Raw genomic sequence first — 16,587 nt, forward strand, 5'->3', positions numbered from 1 at the left:
TGGGTGTAGAGATTACTTCAAAAATAAAATCTTAGATGTTTGCAAATATTAACCATATATTTTCTAGAGGCAGATTTGACAAAAGCACTCTTTACAAAGGGTAGATGGTACCTTGAGACATCACAAACCCAATGATCTCATCGCAAATTTCCAATTCAACAAGAAATAAAAACCTCTTCTCGCAGTCACGTTATCCCAATCTTAACAATAATGACTTTTCTCATCCCCTGATTCGGTTGACAGGTTAAAAATCTCCAAACTCTATTACTCTGCCTGGGATCAACAATATATTAATCTGATTCAGCAAATACTTAAACACGGACTTACTCGGGGAAAGAAAGAGTGCTAAGCAAAAATCAATCTATTTCAAAGCCTCTAGAAATCCCAATCCCTAGTGCCCACCCACAGCGAGGTTTCAGGGCAACTCATTGCTGCTTCCTTCTGAGAATTAAACTTCTGGAGATGCGCGTCTTGATTCTGGATCCGTGCACAGCAAGAGCTCAACTGGAAAGGAGAGACTGAAATAAATGAGCGGACTTCGGAGAGGACAAGCCTGATCCCACGAGCCAGGGAGAGTCACCGGGCCAGCGCCAGCGACGCGGGGAGACGCTCGCCAGCACGCTGAAGAGAGGACGACCGGCGGAGGGCGGGAGGCCGCAGGCGGCGCGCTGGCTGCCGGCGGCGGGGCGGACTGAAGCCCCCAGTCCTCGGCCCCCGCGCAAGCGACGCCGGGAAATGCCCACATCCGGGAAACCTGCGGCGGAGTGCGGCGGCGGCGACACCACCGAGTGGAAGGCAAAATGGCGGCGGCGGCGGTGGACTGGTGCTGAGGGGAGAGCCAGGTCCCCGCGACCCCCGCGACGGGCCGCGCTGGCCCGAGGCAGCCCCCCGGCGTCTGTCCCCGCCCTGCACCACCAGGGATATTTGGGGTCCCTGGGACGGGCTCCGGCCGCCTGGGCGCCAGCCCTCGGGCCCGTGGCCGCTGTCCAGGAGCCTCGCTTTCCCCTGCAGGTAGGTCTGGGGCTGGCGTAGCGGGTGGGGCGCCCTCCTTCCTCCCGAGCCCGAGTTGGCGGGGCGGTGGCCGCCGGGGCCCACGCCCAGTCCTGCTGGCGGGGGTCCAGGGGCCGCTGCGGACGAGCGGGCCGGCCCGGCCCGGTGCGGGCCTGACTTGGCTGGTTGCGTGGACCCGAGCTGAGCCCTGCCCTGGGGAAGCGAGGGTTGGCCGCGCCCGGGGCTGGCGGAAGAGCCGCAGGCACTGCGGCCTTGGAAGTGCAGGTTAGGTTGGGGAGAGCCTGATTTGCTGGAGGCCTTAGGCGGACTGTCTCCCACTTCCACCCCTGTCCCCAGCACGGACTGGTCAGTGTTTAGGAAGGAAGGAAAGTGAAAGGTGGTTCTGAAACAAAATTGCAGTGGAAGAGCTGCGGTTCTTTGCATCCCAGAGGGACTCGATCCTGGATATACCTTGAAGAAAGCCCGGGAATTTGTCTCCAGTCCACTGTAATGTTAGCTTACTGTTCATAGTTGGAAGGAGGGATGGGGGGATCTTTATGGAGTAGGAATGTGTGCATAAATAAAATGAAGGAAAGAAAATACAAGGAACGCTATTTGTTGTAACTTCAAAAAGAACTTGGAGCGCAAAGAATGGCTCTCAGGTGATTTGAATTAACCCCTTTCTCTGACTTTGCCAGTTGGAAGTTTTCCAGGGGGTCAGAGTTTAATGTTTGTCGACCCATATGGCAATATGACTAAAAATGTATATTATTTTGTAGATGTTATTCCTAAAGCTGGTGAGACATAAGTAAACAAATATAGTCTCACACACAACTACGGTGTCATTCACCCGGAATCATGAAGCTTGTCAGGCCTTTTTGGATTATTTATTTAAGATTAAAATGCTTTATCAGATTTCCTTCATGAGGAAGAAAAGGCAGGACATGATAATTGGAATGAATGTTCTCTGCTAAGATAGTTACATTTGTGATTTAAGTAAGGTTATTTCTTTCCTTTAATAAGCTGATAGGTAAAATGAGCTAGTTGATTCCCTTAAGGCAGTGGAGGAATTTGACTGATTTCACACTAAAAGAAGTAGCATTGTGTTCCTCTGATCAGCTGCTACTGCAAGAAACTAGATCAAGGCCCTAGCTGGGGAAGGCGCATTCTTTCTATGCCTGACTATTCATTGACTACCCCCTGCCACTTTCCAAAAGCAAATAAAACATGCTTTTACTTTTTTTTTTTTTTTGTATGATCTGTGTTTTCTTCTGTAGGTTGCGTTTTTGTTTTTAATGCTAGTCCTTGTTATTCTATATAAATATAGCCTTGGAACAGATCCAGCTATGGTTATTTAGTTTTCATTCTAGATGTTGTATTTAGATTAGTGGCTTTTTGTAGACCATAAAGTTATGTAGTCATTGAACAACACTTTTATCAAGTAGAAATGGCAGTCATTTTTCAGCATAAGATAAAATATAGTGATAGTTTTCACTTTTGATCAGCTAATTTATAGAATGCAAAGTGAAGAAAATGTCTTCAGTATAAGAGAATCTTAATATTACTGTCTAAAGAACTGAGACTATATGCTGCTAAGAAAGAAAGAGTACATATTACTGTTGCTATTGTCAGAACTGACTCTGTCAAAGCATTGAGACAGGCCATCTTTTTTATAAACCTAATTCAACCCAAGGTAACACTTTGAAATCTTATTATGTAATGGTACCTGGTTTTTCCCTAAGTTGGACAAAATAGCAACAATATTTGTTTGGGTTTGCTGACATTTAGATGAAGATCTAAAGTTTCAAAGAAATGGAGGTTTTGTCTGTTCACTCTAGCTGATTTAAATGTACCTTAAAAGAATGAGTGAGTCATGATCCCTGCCCTTAGGAAACTCAAGATGTAGGTTCTGATGAAAAGAGCTCTGAGACAGTTCAGGATGTGTGGATTCCATTTCTAGCGTGACCTCCAGCTGGCTGCATGAACTTGGGCCAGTTTATCTCTCTGGATGCATTTCCTTACCTGGAGTATATATGTTGAGATACATATTTTTATATATATTGTATTTTATTCTGTGTGATATTCTCTGTGAATCTGTGATCTAATAGGAAAAATAAGACAAGTACAGGACTAGGACAAAAACATGTTTTATTTGACCATGCAAAGTTCATAGAAGGATAAGAAATGGGCAGTTTAATGAAATCTTTGTGAAGAAGTCATTTGGTACCTTAAAGGTTGGGTATAATTTCAACAAGAAGAAATATGGCAGGGGCTCTCCCAAGAAGAATAAACAGTGTAAGTAAGGACATGAAAGTAGAAAAGCACAGGGGACAAATTACCTGCTCTCAGGTAATTTGGCTTGTTTAGAGTATGATATGCTGGGGAGAGTCTAGGTAAGACAGTGGAAAGAGAGAAGATAACTGACATTTATTGATTTGGGAATTTATTCTAAACATTTAACATGCACAGTTGACCCTTGAACAATACAGATTTGAAGTATGTGGGTCCACTTACACACAGATTTTTTTCAACAAATTATATTGGAAAACTGGAGATTTGCAACAATTTGAAAAAACTCACAGATGAACTTTATAACCTAGAAATACTGAAAAAAACTAAAAAAAGTTAGGTAAGAATACAGAGTATAATACTTATACAAAATAAGTGTTAATTGTGTTTACGGTATTAGGCATCTGGTCAACAGTAGGCTATTAGTAGTTAAGTTTGGGGGGAGTCAAAAGTTATATTCAGATTTTAGACTGCATAGGGGGTTGCTGCACCTAACCCCCTGTGTTGTTCAAGGGTCAACTGTATTAAACTGTATTTTGAGCATTACATAGTGCTCAAAATAATTCTATTAGGACCATTATTGCCCACATTTGAAGATGCAGAAACTGAGACATGGCTTGCCAAGATCACACAGTTCGTGGTAGAACTGGGATTTGTACCCTGCAGTTTGACTCCAATTGTTTTTTTTTTCCTTTCCTTTTTTTTTTTTAGAAAGAGAGTAGTAGAGTGGGAGTGGGGAGGGGCTGAGGGGGGCAGCGAAGGAGAGAGAGAGACAGAGACAGAGACAGAGACAGAGAGAGAGAGAGAGAGAGAGAGAGAGAGAGAGAATCCCAAGCAGGCTCCACACTCAGCACCAAGCTTGATGTAGAGCTTGATCCCAGGACTGTGGGATCACGACATGAGCTGAACTCGAGTCTGACACTCAACCCACTAAGCCTCCCAGGCACCCCTCCATTGCTTTTTAATCACTAAGTTAAAGGAATCATTGAAGTTCTGGAGTAAGGAATTGACATGATCAGAACTATTTATTAGAGAGATTAATCTGGCACCAGTGTAACATGAGTTAGTGGTAAGCTATTTTGCCTTGAAGAGTTCTTTTAAAAGTTCTCTTTACCAGGGCACCTGGGTAGCTCAGTCAGTTAAGTGTCCAACTCTTGATTTCAGCTCAGGTCATGATCTCACAGTGTGTGAGTTTGAGTTCCTTATTGGGCTTTGCACTATCAGAACTTGGGATTCTCGCTCTCTCTCTCTCTGCCCCTCCCTCACTCACACTGTCTTTTTCTCTCTCCCAAAATAAACTTAAAAAAATTCTCTTTACCAGGGGCGCTTGGGTGGCTCAGTCGGTTAAGCGTCCGACTTCGAATCAGGTCCTGATCTCATGGTTTGTGAGTTTGAGCCCTGCATCAGGCTCTGTGCTGACGGCTCAGAGCCTGGAGCCTGCTTCGGATTCTGTGTCTCCTTCTCTCTCTGCCCTTCCCCCAACTTGTGCTCTGTCTCTCTCTGTCTCTCAAAAATAAATAAATGTAAAAAAAAAAAAAAAAAAATTTTTTTTTTAAATTCTCTTTACCGATTATTAATCTGAATTTTCACATTTGCTATTAGCAAAGATTACTAAGATTTGTTAATGCCAGTGTTGACCATACCTTGTTTGGAAGAATTGTAAATTAATATACCTTTGTGGAAGGCAATTTGACACTGTCAGGATTTTATTTTATTTTTTGGCATATCTTTTCCTTTATTTTTTTTCCTTTTTAAAAAATTTTATTTCAGGGGCGCCTGGGTGGCTCATTCGGTTAAGCGTCCAACTCTGGATTTTGGCTCAGGTCATGATTTCATGCTTAGTGGGTTCAAGCCCCTGCATCCAACTCTGTCCTGACAGTGCAGAGGGTGCTTGGGATTCTCTCTCTCCCTCTCTGCCCTTCCTCTACTCATGTGCGCGTGCATACATGCTCTCTCTCCCTCTCTCAAATAAACTTAAAAAATTTTTAATTTTCAACTCCAGTATCATTAACATACGGTGTTATGTTATAGATATACAATATAGTGATTCAACAATGCCATACATCACCCAGTACTCATCACAGCAAGTGCACTCCTTAATCCCCATTGCTTGTTTTACCCACCTCCCCTCTGGTAACTATCAGTTTGTTTTCTATGGTTAAGAGTCTGTTTCTTGGTTTGTCTCACCCTTTTTTGGTTCCTTTTGCTTGTTTGTTTTAGTTTCTTAAATTCCACATATAAGTGAAATAGGTATTTGTCTTTCTCTGGTGGACTTATTTCGCTTAGCATTATACTGTCTAGCTACATTCATGTCCTTTTAAATTCAAGATTTCATTCTTTTTTATGGCTGTATAATATTCCTGTGTGTGTGTGTGTGTGTGTGTGTGTGTGTGTACACACACACACATATGAACCACATCTTTATCGATTCATCTATTGATGGACAGTTGATGGACACTTGGGCTGCTTCCAATTTGGCTATTGTAAATAATACTACTATAAACATAGGAGTGCATGTATCCCTTTGAATTAGTGTTTTTATATTTCTGAGGTAAATACCCAGTGGTGCATTTACTTGATCTAAGGGTAGTTCTATTTTTAACTTTTTGAGGAACTGTTCTCTAGAGTAGCTGCACCGGTTTGCATTCCCACCAGCAGTGCAAGAGGGTTCCTTTTTCTCCACATCCTTGCCAACACTTGTTGTTAAGTATATTTTTGGTTTTAGTATTTATGTATGTATGTATGTATTTATTTATTTATGAGAGTGTGTGTGGAGGAAGGACAGAGGGAGGAGAAAATCTTAAGCAGGCTCCATGCCCAGTGCAGAGCCCAACTTGGGGCTTGATCTCACAAATGTGCGATCGTGACCTGAGCTGAAAGCAAGAGTCGGACACTTAGCCAACTGAGGCACCCAGGCACCCCCAAATGTCAGGACTTTAAATACCTGCATCCCTTGAAGATATGTGGGTTTAGTTCCCAAACCACTGCAATAAAACAAATATTGCAGTAAAATGAACCACATGAACTTTTTGGTTTTCCAGTACATATAAATCATGTTTATGCTATATTGTAGTCTACTGATAATGCAGTAGCATTATGTCTGCAAAGACAATGTACATACCTTAGTTTAAAAATACATTATTGCTATGGGGGGTGGGAGGGAGGGGAGGGTGGGTGATGGGTATTGAGGAGGGCACCTGTTGGGATGAGCACTGGGTGTTGTATGGAAACCAATTTGACAATAAATTTCATATATTAAAAAAAAATACATTATTGCTAAAAAGTGCTGACCATCATCTGAGCTTTTAGCAAGTCCTAATCTTTCTGCTGGTGGAAGGTCTTACCTTGATGTTGATGGCTGCTGACCAGGGTAGCAGCTGCTGAAGGTTGGGGTGGCTGTGGCAATTTCTTACAATAAGAAAATAGTGAAGTTTGCTGTACCAATTAACTCTTCCTTTCATAAACAATTTCTCTGTAGCATGTGAAGCTGTTTGATAGCACTTTATCCATTGTAGAACTTCTTTCAGTAGTGGAGCCAATCCTCAAAGCTTGCCACTGCTTTCTCAACTAAGAAACTCAGTTTCTAAATCCTTTCTTGTTATTTCAATAATCTTCCTAGCATTTTTACCAGCAGTAGATTCCATCTCAAGAAACTATTTTCCTTGCTTATCCATAAGAAGCCACCCCTTATCCATTAAAGTTTTATCATGAGATTGTAGCCATTCAGTCACATCTTCAGGCTTCACTTTTGTTTTGTTTTGTTTTTTTAAGTTTATTTGGGGGTGGGGGCGGAGAGAGAACACGGGGGAGGGGCAGAGAGAGAATCCCAAGCAGGCTCTAGCACTGCCCATGCAGAGCCCAACCCAACATGGGGCTCAAACCCATGAACCTTGAGCTCATGACCTGAGTTGAAACCAGGAGTCAGATGCTCAACTGACTGAGCCACCCTTGTGCCCCTTCAGGCTCCTCTTCTAATTCTAGTTCTCTTGCTATTTCCACCACATCTATAGTTAACTTCCTCCACTGAAGTCTCGAACCTCTCACAATCATCCCTAAGTGTTGGAATCAACTTCTTCCATACTCCTGTTAAGGTTGTTATTTTGAGCTCTTTACGTGAATCATGAATGTTCTTAATGACATCTAGAATGGTAAATCATTTCCAGAAGGTTTTCAATGTATTTTGTCTGGATCTGTCAGAGCAATCACTGTTTGTGGCAGCTATAGCCTTACTTGAAAGTTGAAATGACTCCTTGACCACGGGCTGCAGAATGGATGTTGTGTTAGCAGGCACAAAAATAAGGTAGATCTCATTGTATGTCTCCATCGGAGCTCTTAGGTGACCGGATACATTGTCAGTGTACAGTAATATTTTGAAAGGAATCTTTTTTTCTGAGCAGTAGGTCTCAGCAATGGGCTTAAAACATTCAGTAAACCATATTGTGAACAGATGTTCTGTCATCAGGGCTTTGTTTTCCATTTATAGAGCAGGGGCAGAGTTGATTTAGCATAATTAAGGGCCCTAGGACTTTTGGAATGGTAAATGAACATTGGCCTCACCTTAAAGTCACCAGCTGCATTGGCCTCTAACAAGACAGTCAGCCTGTTTTTTGAACTTTGAAGCCAGGCATTGACTTCTCTCTAGCTATGAAAGGCCTAGATGGCATCTTCTTCCAATAGAAAGTTGTTTCATCTCCAGTGCAAATCTGTTGTTCGGTGTAGCCACTTCGATTATCTTAGCTAGATTCTCTGGATCACTTGATGCACTTTCTACATCAGTACTTGCTGCCTTACCTTGCACTTTGATGTTATGGAGATGGCTTCTTTCCTTAAACGTCATGAACCTACCTCTGCTAGCTTCAAACTTTTCTTCTGCACCTTCCTTACCTCTCAGCCTTCACAGAATTGAAGACACTTCGGGCCTCGCTCTGGATTAGGCTTTGGCTTAAAATATTGTGACTGGTTTGGTCTGCTGTACAGACCACCAAAACTTTCTACATATTCAGCAATAAGGGTATTTCGCTTTCTTATCATTCATGCAGTCACTGCAATAGCACTTTTATTTATTTTTTAAATTTATTTTAAAGATTTTTATTTTTAAGTAATCTCTATACCCGATGTGGGGCTTGAGCTTACAACCCTGAGATCAAGAGTCACATGCTTCTACCAACTGAGCCAGCCAGCTGCCCTTGGAGTAGCACTTTTCATTTCCTTTAAAAACTTTTTTTTTGCGTTCACAACTTAGCTGTTTGGTGCAAGAGGCCTGGCTTTTGGCCTGTCAGCTTTTGACACGACTACCTCACTAAGCTTAATCATTTTTAGCTTTTTTTTTTTTTTTAAGTTTATTTATTTATTTGGGGAGAGAGCACAAGCAGGGGAGGGACGGAGAGAGATAGAGAGGGAGAGCGAAAATTCCAAGAAGGCTCCAGGCTGTCAGCACAGAGCACAGTGTGGGGCTCAGGCTCACAAACCGTGAGATCATGACCTGAGCTGACGTTGGATGCTTAGCCAACTGATCCATCCAGGCACCCTAGTCATTTTTAGCTTATGATTTAAAGCTAAATCCTTTCACTTGAACACTTAGAAGCCATTATAGGGTTATTAATTCGCCTGATATCAATATTGTCGTGTCTCAGGCAACAGGGATGCCTGAGGAGATGGGGGAATGGCTGGTCGGTGGAGCAGTCAGAACCCCTGCAACATTTGTCAAGTTTGCTGTCTTCTATGGGTGTGGTTCATGGTGCACTGAATCAGTTACAGTAATAACATCAGAGATCACTGATCACAGATCATCATAACAAGTATAATAATAACAAAAGGTTTTAAAATATTGTAAGAATTACCAAAGTATAGCACAGAGACATGAAGTGAGCAAATGCTGTTGGAAAAATGGTGACAATAGACTTGTTCAAGGCAAGGTTGCCAGAAACCTTCAATTTGTTAAAAAAAAAAAAAATGAAGCATCTGTGAAGCGCAGTAAAGTGAAGCCAAATAAAACTAGATATGTCTGCATGCATTCTCTTTGATGCAGTAACTCCAGTTCTGGGAATTTATCTCAAGGGAAATGCTTAACTGGGGCATTAACTGGGGCTTAACTGGGGAAATGCTTAACTAGGTGGCTCAGTCAGTTAAGCATCCACCTTCAGCTCAGGTCATGATCTCAAGGTTGGTGGGTTCCAGCCCTGCATGAGGCTCTGTGCTGACAGCAAAGAGCCTGGAACCTGCTTCAGATTCTGTGTCTCCCTCTCTGTCTTCACCCCTCCCTGCTTGTGCTCACTCTCTCTCAAAAATAAACGTTTTTTTAAAAAATGGAAATGTTGGGGCGCCTGGGTGGCACAGTCGGTTAAGCGTCCGACTTCAACCAGGTCACGATCTCGCGGTCCGTGAGTTCGAGCCCCGCGTCAGGCTCTGGGCTGATGGCTCGGAGCCTGGAGCCTGTTTCCGATTCTGTGTCTCCCTCTCTCTCTGCCCCTCCCCCGTTCATGCTCTGTCTCTCTCTGTCCCAAAAATAAATAAACTTTGAAAAAAAAAATTTAAAAAATGGAAATGCTTAACAGTGTTTGCACAACAGTTTTTATTGTCACATTTTTATGAACTAATTTAATATTTACAAGGAATATGTTATATACATGTAACCTATGATCATAAAAGAGGAACATTCATGAACTCCCCACCAATCCTCAGAAGTAGAATTTTACCAATAATACTCAAGTTATCAGTGTTTGAAATGTTATAATAGAAAAAATTGGAAAGAACCTAAATGCCCATGAGTAGGGGATAGATAAATTATAGTACATCTACATGAAGTAATTCAATATATAATTATGAAAAAGGATGAGGTTGAATTGTCATATTTTCTGTTTCAAGAAATTCTAAACAGTAAGTCAAAAGTCATCTGTTTAGTAACAGTATTTCAGGGAAAGGAAAATAAACATAGGGGTTTTTGTTTGTTTGTTTTTTGGGGGAGGGAGGGACAGGGAAAGAGGGAGAATCCCAAGCGGGCTCTTCACTGCCAACACAGAGCTCAAACAGAGCCCACTCAGAGCCCACATGGGGCCCGAACTCATGAAACCATGAGATCATGACCTGAACCAAAATCAAGAGTTGGTCACTCAGCTGACTGAGCCACCCAGGTGCCCTACGTAGTTTTTGTTTTTGTAATTAATTTTTTCAGTAGTATTTCTTAAAAAAATTTTTTTTCATAAGCAATCTCTGTGCCCATTGTGGAGCTCAAATTTACAACCCCAAGATAAGAGTCACATGTTCCACCGACTGAGGCAGCTAGGTGCCCTTAAACATAGTTTTTATTAATCTTCAGCAGCATACATTTATCCTGTCAATTGTATACCCCCCCCTTTTTTTTTTTTTTTTGGTCATGATGAAGTTTGAATCTCAGCCTTCTTCACATTCAGAATCTAGGATTCTTCTGAATTTCTTGGGGCTTGGGGATAGTTAACACATAACATGGTGACATGCTGCTTTTACTGTTTTTATGATTTTGTGGCATGTTGACAAATTCTGAGGTTTTGTCTTTTCTTTTTGCTTAAACTATTTTTTTCTTAGTTGAGTGAGTTACTGCTGGAAATAAAACATCTTCTGATAACTCAAAAGGCTTTGAAAGTTCATGTTTGAGTGTTTGTACTTGAATCTCTTTGACAATTTTGTGATCTCATCTAAATTTGACAATTGTTTATATCTTTAATTGCATTGCCTGTTGGGTGACAATTCCTGAATACATAATGCTACGTCATAGTGGAATCTTTTTGAAGACATTTTGACCATTAATTAAGGGTACAGATTCAACCATATGTGGTGCTGCCAATGAAAATAACACAGTGGAAGTGACAAGGAAATTTCACCTTTTATTTATGATCAGGTTAGCTATGTGGACTGTCTGCTGTTCTAGAACTTCTCTGCTTTGGAGCTGACAGAATTTCTTTAAATATATATATATTTAATGTTTATTTATTTTTGAGAGAGACAGAGCTCCAGTAGGGGAGGGGCAGAGAGAGAGGGAGACAAAGAACTCAAAGCAAGCTCCAGGCTCTGCACTGTCAGCACAGCCTGATGTGGGGCTCAGACTCACAAACTGTGACATCATGACCTGAGCCGGAGTTGGATGGTTAACCGATGGAGCCACCCAGGTGAGCCCCAGAATTTCTTTAAATATTGACTTTAAGGAGTGCCTGGCTGGCTCAGTCAGTAGAGTGTGCAACTCTTAATCTTAGGGTTGTAAGTTTGAGCCCCATGTTGAGTGTAGAGATTACTTTAAAATCTTATAAAGAAATATAGAAAGACTGTAAGATATATTCAACTTCAGAAATATCAGAATATGGAAAAGCATGTATTTTAGAATCAAGAAAATATTGTACTTATTGTAAGATGTTCGTTGTATTACGTAATTCTTTTGCTAGTATATTGTGTCCTAAGCACCAGTAGCTAGATTCATAGACCCTGTGGTCGGTATGTCCAGTAATGTCCTCTTTGGGTCCAAATATGGTTTCTTTTGCTGCAGAGACCTGTTCAGTTACCTTTGCTTTCACTCTTTGCCCTTCTCTCCGTCCCTCTCTCACTGATTTACTCACCACAGTACACAGTAGTATGACACGGAGCCGTAATAAACGCTACTGTTAGAAAAGGAGAAGAATAGGAAATAGCAATTGCTGATCTATAATAATTTTGAAATCTCTGTAGGTGGGTCTTGTGAAAGCAACCTGCCTTGGAAGTAGGGGAGATTCCTTGATTGGGCCTTAATTCAATTATATGGAAAGAACTCCCTCATTCATTGTTCTCTGTGACTCTTGGCCATTGTACTCCAAGAACCTCCTTGGAATTCTTTTTTTCATTATTATCCTTGGCCTCATATGAAGTGTGAGCTTTGGGGGAATGAATAGTCCCTCTTTGGAAAGTGCAAATCTTTCTCATCTAGTTTCCGGTTTGTGGGAATTGGGAACCCAAGGGGTTTAAATTGTGAATAGTGAAAGACTATTTTTAGTCTGAGCCTGAGTGGTTTATATAAAAACAAAAACAAACTTTAACAAAAACAGTTTCCTCAAAGTTATAAGCCTCTGATGTGTTTAGTTCCAGTCAATTCCATGTGTCCGTAACCAAAGTTCACATGTGTTAGTAACCTCATTCAAAGATTTGAGAGCTCCCATTTCTCTTCGCAGTTGGTTAAAGGGGAGGCCATCCCGTTCATGTGATTTTCTTTTTTCTTTTTTCTTTTTCTTTTTTAATTTAATTTTATTTTTTTACCACTGAAGTACTTTAGTCAGCTGAGAGATTCCAGTGGGCCTCTGTACTCAGCCTTTTATTCCCATCTCTTCTTGTTTGGGGCCTAGAAGCAAGCTGCTTTCCAACCCTGCAAGACTTTAATTTCTAAACTCTTTCTATTCCTTCCTATTTCTGCTTGCAAATCAGCTGCTTCTTTCGTCATTTATAATACTTTGCCAAATAGCCAGTGGCAGCCAAAGTGCACTTCTAAGATTCTCTTTTTCAGACTCTTTATGGAACTGCAAATTTAGTAGACTCTGTCACCTTACACGTTATAACGGCAACAGCTTTATCAAATATTTTGCCACTGTAAAACATGGTTCTTCATTTTTCCAGCCTCCAGTATCACTTTCTTTGAAGCCCTCAGCCTGACTACTATGTCAGTACTCTATTAGGTATTTGTTATAATAGCACCTCACTTATAGGTACCAATTTCTCTATTAGGAGAATGAGAGACTAAATATACAGATAGACAATGGCCAGATCATATATGAAAATAGAACTGTGACTCAGAGCCTCAGTAGCAGTAGGCCCAAACAGCCGGGTCTTGGTCAGTAACTGCCACCTTCTGACGCAGAACTTACCAGAGAAAGACATATATCCGCCAACCGATTACATAGGATGTCCTGCTTCAGGTTAGCTGGCCTCCAGCTTCCTTGTGGCAACAGCCGACAACCAGAGCATACCTGAAGTCTTCCTTTTTATTCAGTTTAAAGCTTTTCTACTCCCCTGCCTGCCTTTGAGTCTCTGCCAAAGAGACCGTGGCTGACTCCCTTGCTATGGCAAGCTCTTAATAGACTCTGCTTGCTTTAGGTGGTCTTTATTTCCACAATAATCTTAGGTGGTTTTGTGGTAAAATTGCAAAATATCAATGAGGTAACACAACAGATTCCTATTTTGCTCACACAGACCCCAGTGGAGTTCAGTAGGAAGCTTAAGTAGTGGCTTAGGGACCCACATTCACTGGATATTGTGAAGCTACCATCTCAAAAAGTGACCAGTATCGTCACTGAATCGGAAAGAGAGAGATGGAGAAGAACTGGCTTTTAACTGCCTCAGCCCAGAATTGACACATTAGTTACATCCGCTCACAGGGCTTTGACCAGAACTAATTTGGGAAGTAGAGGGCAGTATGTGAAAACAGACTCTGGCACAAAGATTTGTCAACAGCAGTTGGATAAAGATCTGCCACATTTCCTCCTTTCCATCATTAGCGAAAATCAGATGGTATAGATTACCTGACTTCTGACTTAATGAATGTTTAAATGTAATGTTTGTGTTATTTTTTCCCTGAAAAGAAAATGTTGAAATGATGATGTTAAAAAAAAACAAAAAAGATGGGGCGCCTGGGTGGCGCAGTCGGTTAAGCGTCCGACTTCAGCCAGGTCACGATCTCGCGGTCCGTGAGTTCGAGCCCCACGTCGGGCTCTGGGCTGATGGCTCAGAGCCTGGACCCTGTTTCTGATTCTGTGTCTCCCTCTCTCTCTGCCCCTCCCCCGTTCATGCTCTGTATCTCTCTGTCCCAAAAAAATAAATAAACGTTAAAAAAAATTAAAAATAAATAAATAAATAAATAAATAAATAAATAAATAAATAATAAAAAAAAACAAAAAAGAAAAGAAATGATGTTGTTGCATGGTATTAATGGCTTCTTTTTTTTTTTTTTTTTTTTTAAAGAGAGAGCGCTCTAGGGGCGGACAGGGCAGGGGGAGAGGGAGAGAAAGAGAGAATCTTAAGCAGCCTCCACACTCAGCACGGAGCCTGACGCAGGGCTTATCCCATGACCTGGGATCATGACCTGAGCCAAAATCAAGAGTCAAACACTCAACCAGCAGAGCCACCCAAGTGCCCCAAATGGTTCCTTTAAAGAAATCCTTTGTGTTCTTGGTGTGGTTTGTATATGAGTAAGAGTAATTTGCAGCAGAACCATTGCAAGATCCAGAGCATTTCTGTTTCAGAAAATTTCAAGCATACACAAAAGTAAGGAGGATAGTATAACTCTCATGTGCCCCTCAGCCAGCTACAACAGTTACCCAGTGCTTTGTCTCATCCGTGTTTCCATGCAGTTCACCACAAAACCGAATCATATTGAAATAAATTCCAGACATCATATTTTATTCGTATTACAACATGTAGATGAAAGAGATAAAGCATAAACCAATTTTTTATTTATTTTAACTTAAAAACACATTATTACACATATACCAGAACTCAGTTATTTCTGTGACCATTGTATACTCAGATGTTAGCAGTGTTACAAATTACATTATTCAAGTACAGAGATACAGAATATAGGATTAGAATGATTCTGGTCCAGCATTTTCTTTCTTTCTTTCTTTTTTTCTTAACGTTTATTCATTTTTGAGAGACAGAGTGTGAGCAGGGGAGGGGCAGAGAGAGAGAGGGAGACACAGAATCCAAAGCAGGCTCCAGGCTCTGAGCTGTCAGCACGGAGTCTGATGTGGGGCTCGAGCTCACAGACTGGGTGATCCTGACCTGAGCTAAAGTTGGATGCTGAACCAACTTAGCCACCCAAGTGCCCCTGGCCCAGCATATTCTAAAATGTATTCCATAGGAATGAATCTCATGAAATGCTCTCAGGGAAAAAACGTGCTTTGGTCAGATAAGTTTGGGCAACACCTTCCCTTATAAATTAACATATTATGTAAAAGAATTGATGTCATGTTTTGTGATCCCATTTGACTAATAGTAGTAGTATGTTATATGCAGTATTTTAATTTTTTTAAACATTTATTCACTATTGAGAGACAGAGAGAGCATGAGCATGGGAGGGGCAGAGAGAGGGGGAGACACAGAATTTGAAGCAGGCTCCAGGCTCCAAGCTGTCAGCACAGAGCCCGATGTGGGGCTCGAACCTACAGACCGTGAGATCATGACCTGAGCCGAAGTTGGACACCTAACCGACTGAGCCACCCAGGTGCCCCAAGTATATGCAGTATTTAAGAACACTTTTTTAAAGATTTTAAAGTAATCTTTAGCCCCAACATGAGGTTCAAACCCACAACCCTGAGATCAAGAGTGGACTTTCCACTAACTGAGCCAGCCAGTCACCCTTAAAAAAATGTTTTTAATTGAACTAGAGTTGATGCTCTGCTACATTAGTTTCAGGTATACAGTTTGGACAACTAGATGTTATGCTTTGCTTACCACAGTGTAGCTACCATCTGTCACCATACAATAGCACTGACTATATTCTCTATACTGCACCTTTCATCTTCATGGCTGACATATTCTATAACCAAAAGCCTATACCTCCCAGCCTATGTCTCCTTCATCCATTTTGCCCATTCTCCACCCCCACCCTTCTGACAACTGTTAGTTTGTTCTCTGTATTTATGAGGGTTTTGGGGGGTTTTGTTCACTTGTTTTTTTCAGATTCTACATACTGTCTTTCTCTGACTTATTTCACTTAGCATAATACTCTTCAGGTCCATCCATGTTGTCACAGATGGCAAGTTTTCATTTTTTTTTTTTTTTTATGGCTGAGTAATATTACATTGTGTATATAGACTACATCGTCCTTATCCATTCATCTGTCATTGAACATCTAGGTTGTTTCCATATCTTGGCTACTATAAATAATGCAATAAACATAGGGGTACATATATCTTTTTGAGTTAGTGTTTTCATTTTCTTTGGGTAAATACTCAGTAATGAAATTACCGGATTATATGGTATTTGCATTCCATATTGTTTTCCACTGTGGCTGCACCAATTTACATTCTCACCAGCATGCACAAGGACTCCTCTTTTCCAACATCCTCATCAATATTTGTTATTTCTTGTCTTTTGATTCTAGCCATTCTGACAGGTATGACTTGATATCTTACTGTGGTTTTGATTTGCATTTCCCTAATTATGAAGGATGTTGAACATCTTTTCATGTATCTTTTGGCCCCATGTAGTATTAATAGTGGTTGTATTAGTTTCCTGAGGCTTATAGCAAATTACTACAACGTTGATGGCTTAAACACACACACACACACACACACACACACACACACACACACACACACA

The 16,587-nt window shown here is 41.2% G+C and overlaps 1 protein-coding gene across 3 annotated transcripts in view; it reads left to right on the plus strand.

The window, feature by feature from the left end:
* Positions 1–850: 850 nt before the first annotated feature.
* The window catches only part of LATS1 (large tumor suppressor kinase 1), a 53,684-nt gene continuing 37,947 nt past the window's right edge, over positions 851–16,587 (plus strand). For 2 of the 3 annotated variants that reach the window (XM_040448913.1, XM_040448914.1), the window contains exon 1: positions 851–1,011. The gene's annotated coding sequence lies outside the window, so the exon portion shown is untranslated. The remainder of the gene's footprint in view (positions 1,012–16,587) is intronic. The other variant, XR_005782639.1, reaches the window with a different exon arrangement.

This window comes from Herpailurus yagouaroundi, unplaced genomic scaffold (assembly GCF_014898765.1).
Source record: "Herpailurus yagouaroundi ecotype Mexico unplaced genomic scaffold, PumYag 198, whole genome shotgun sequence".
Lineage (NCBI taxonomy): Eukaryota > Metazoa > Chordata > Mammalia > Carnivora > Felidae > Herpailurus > Herpailurus yagouaroundi.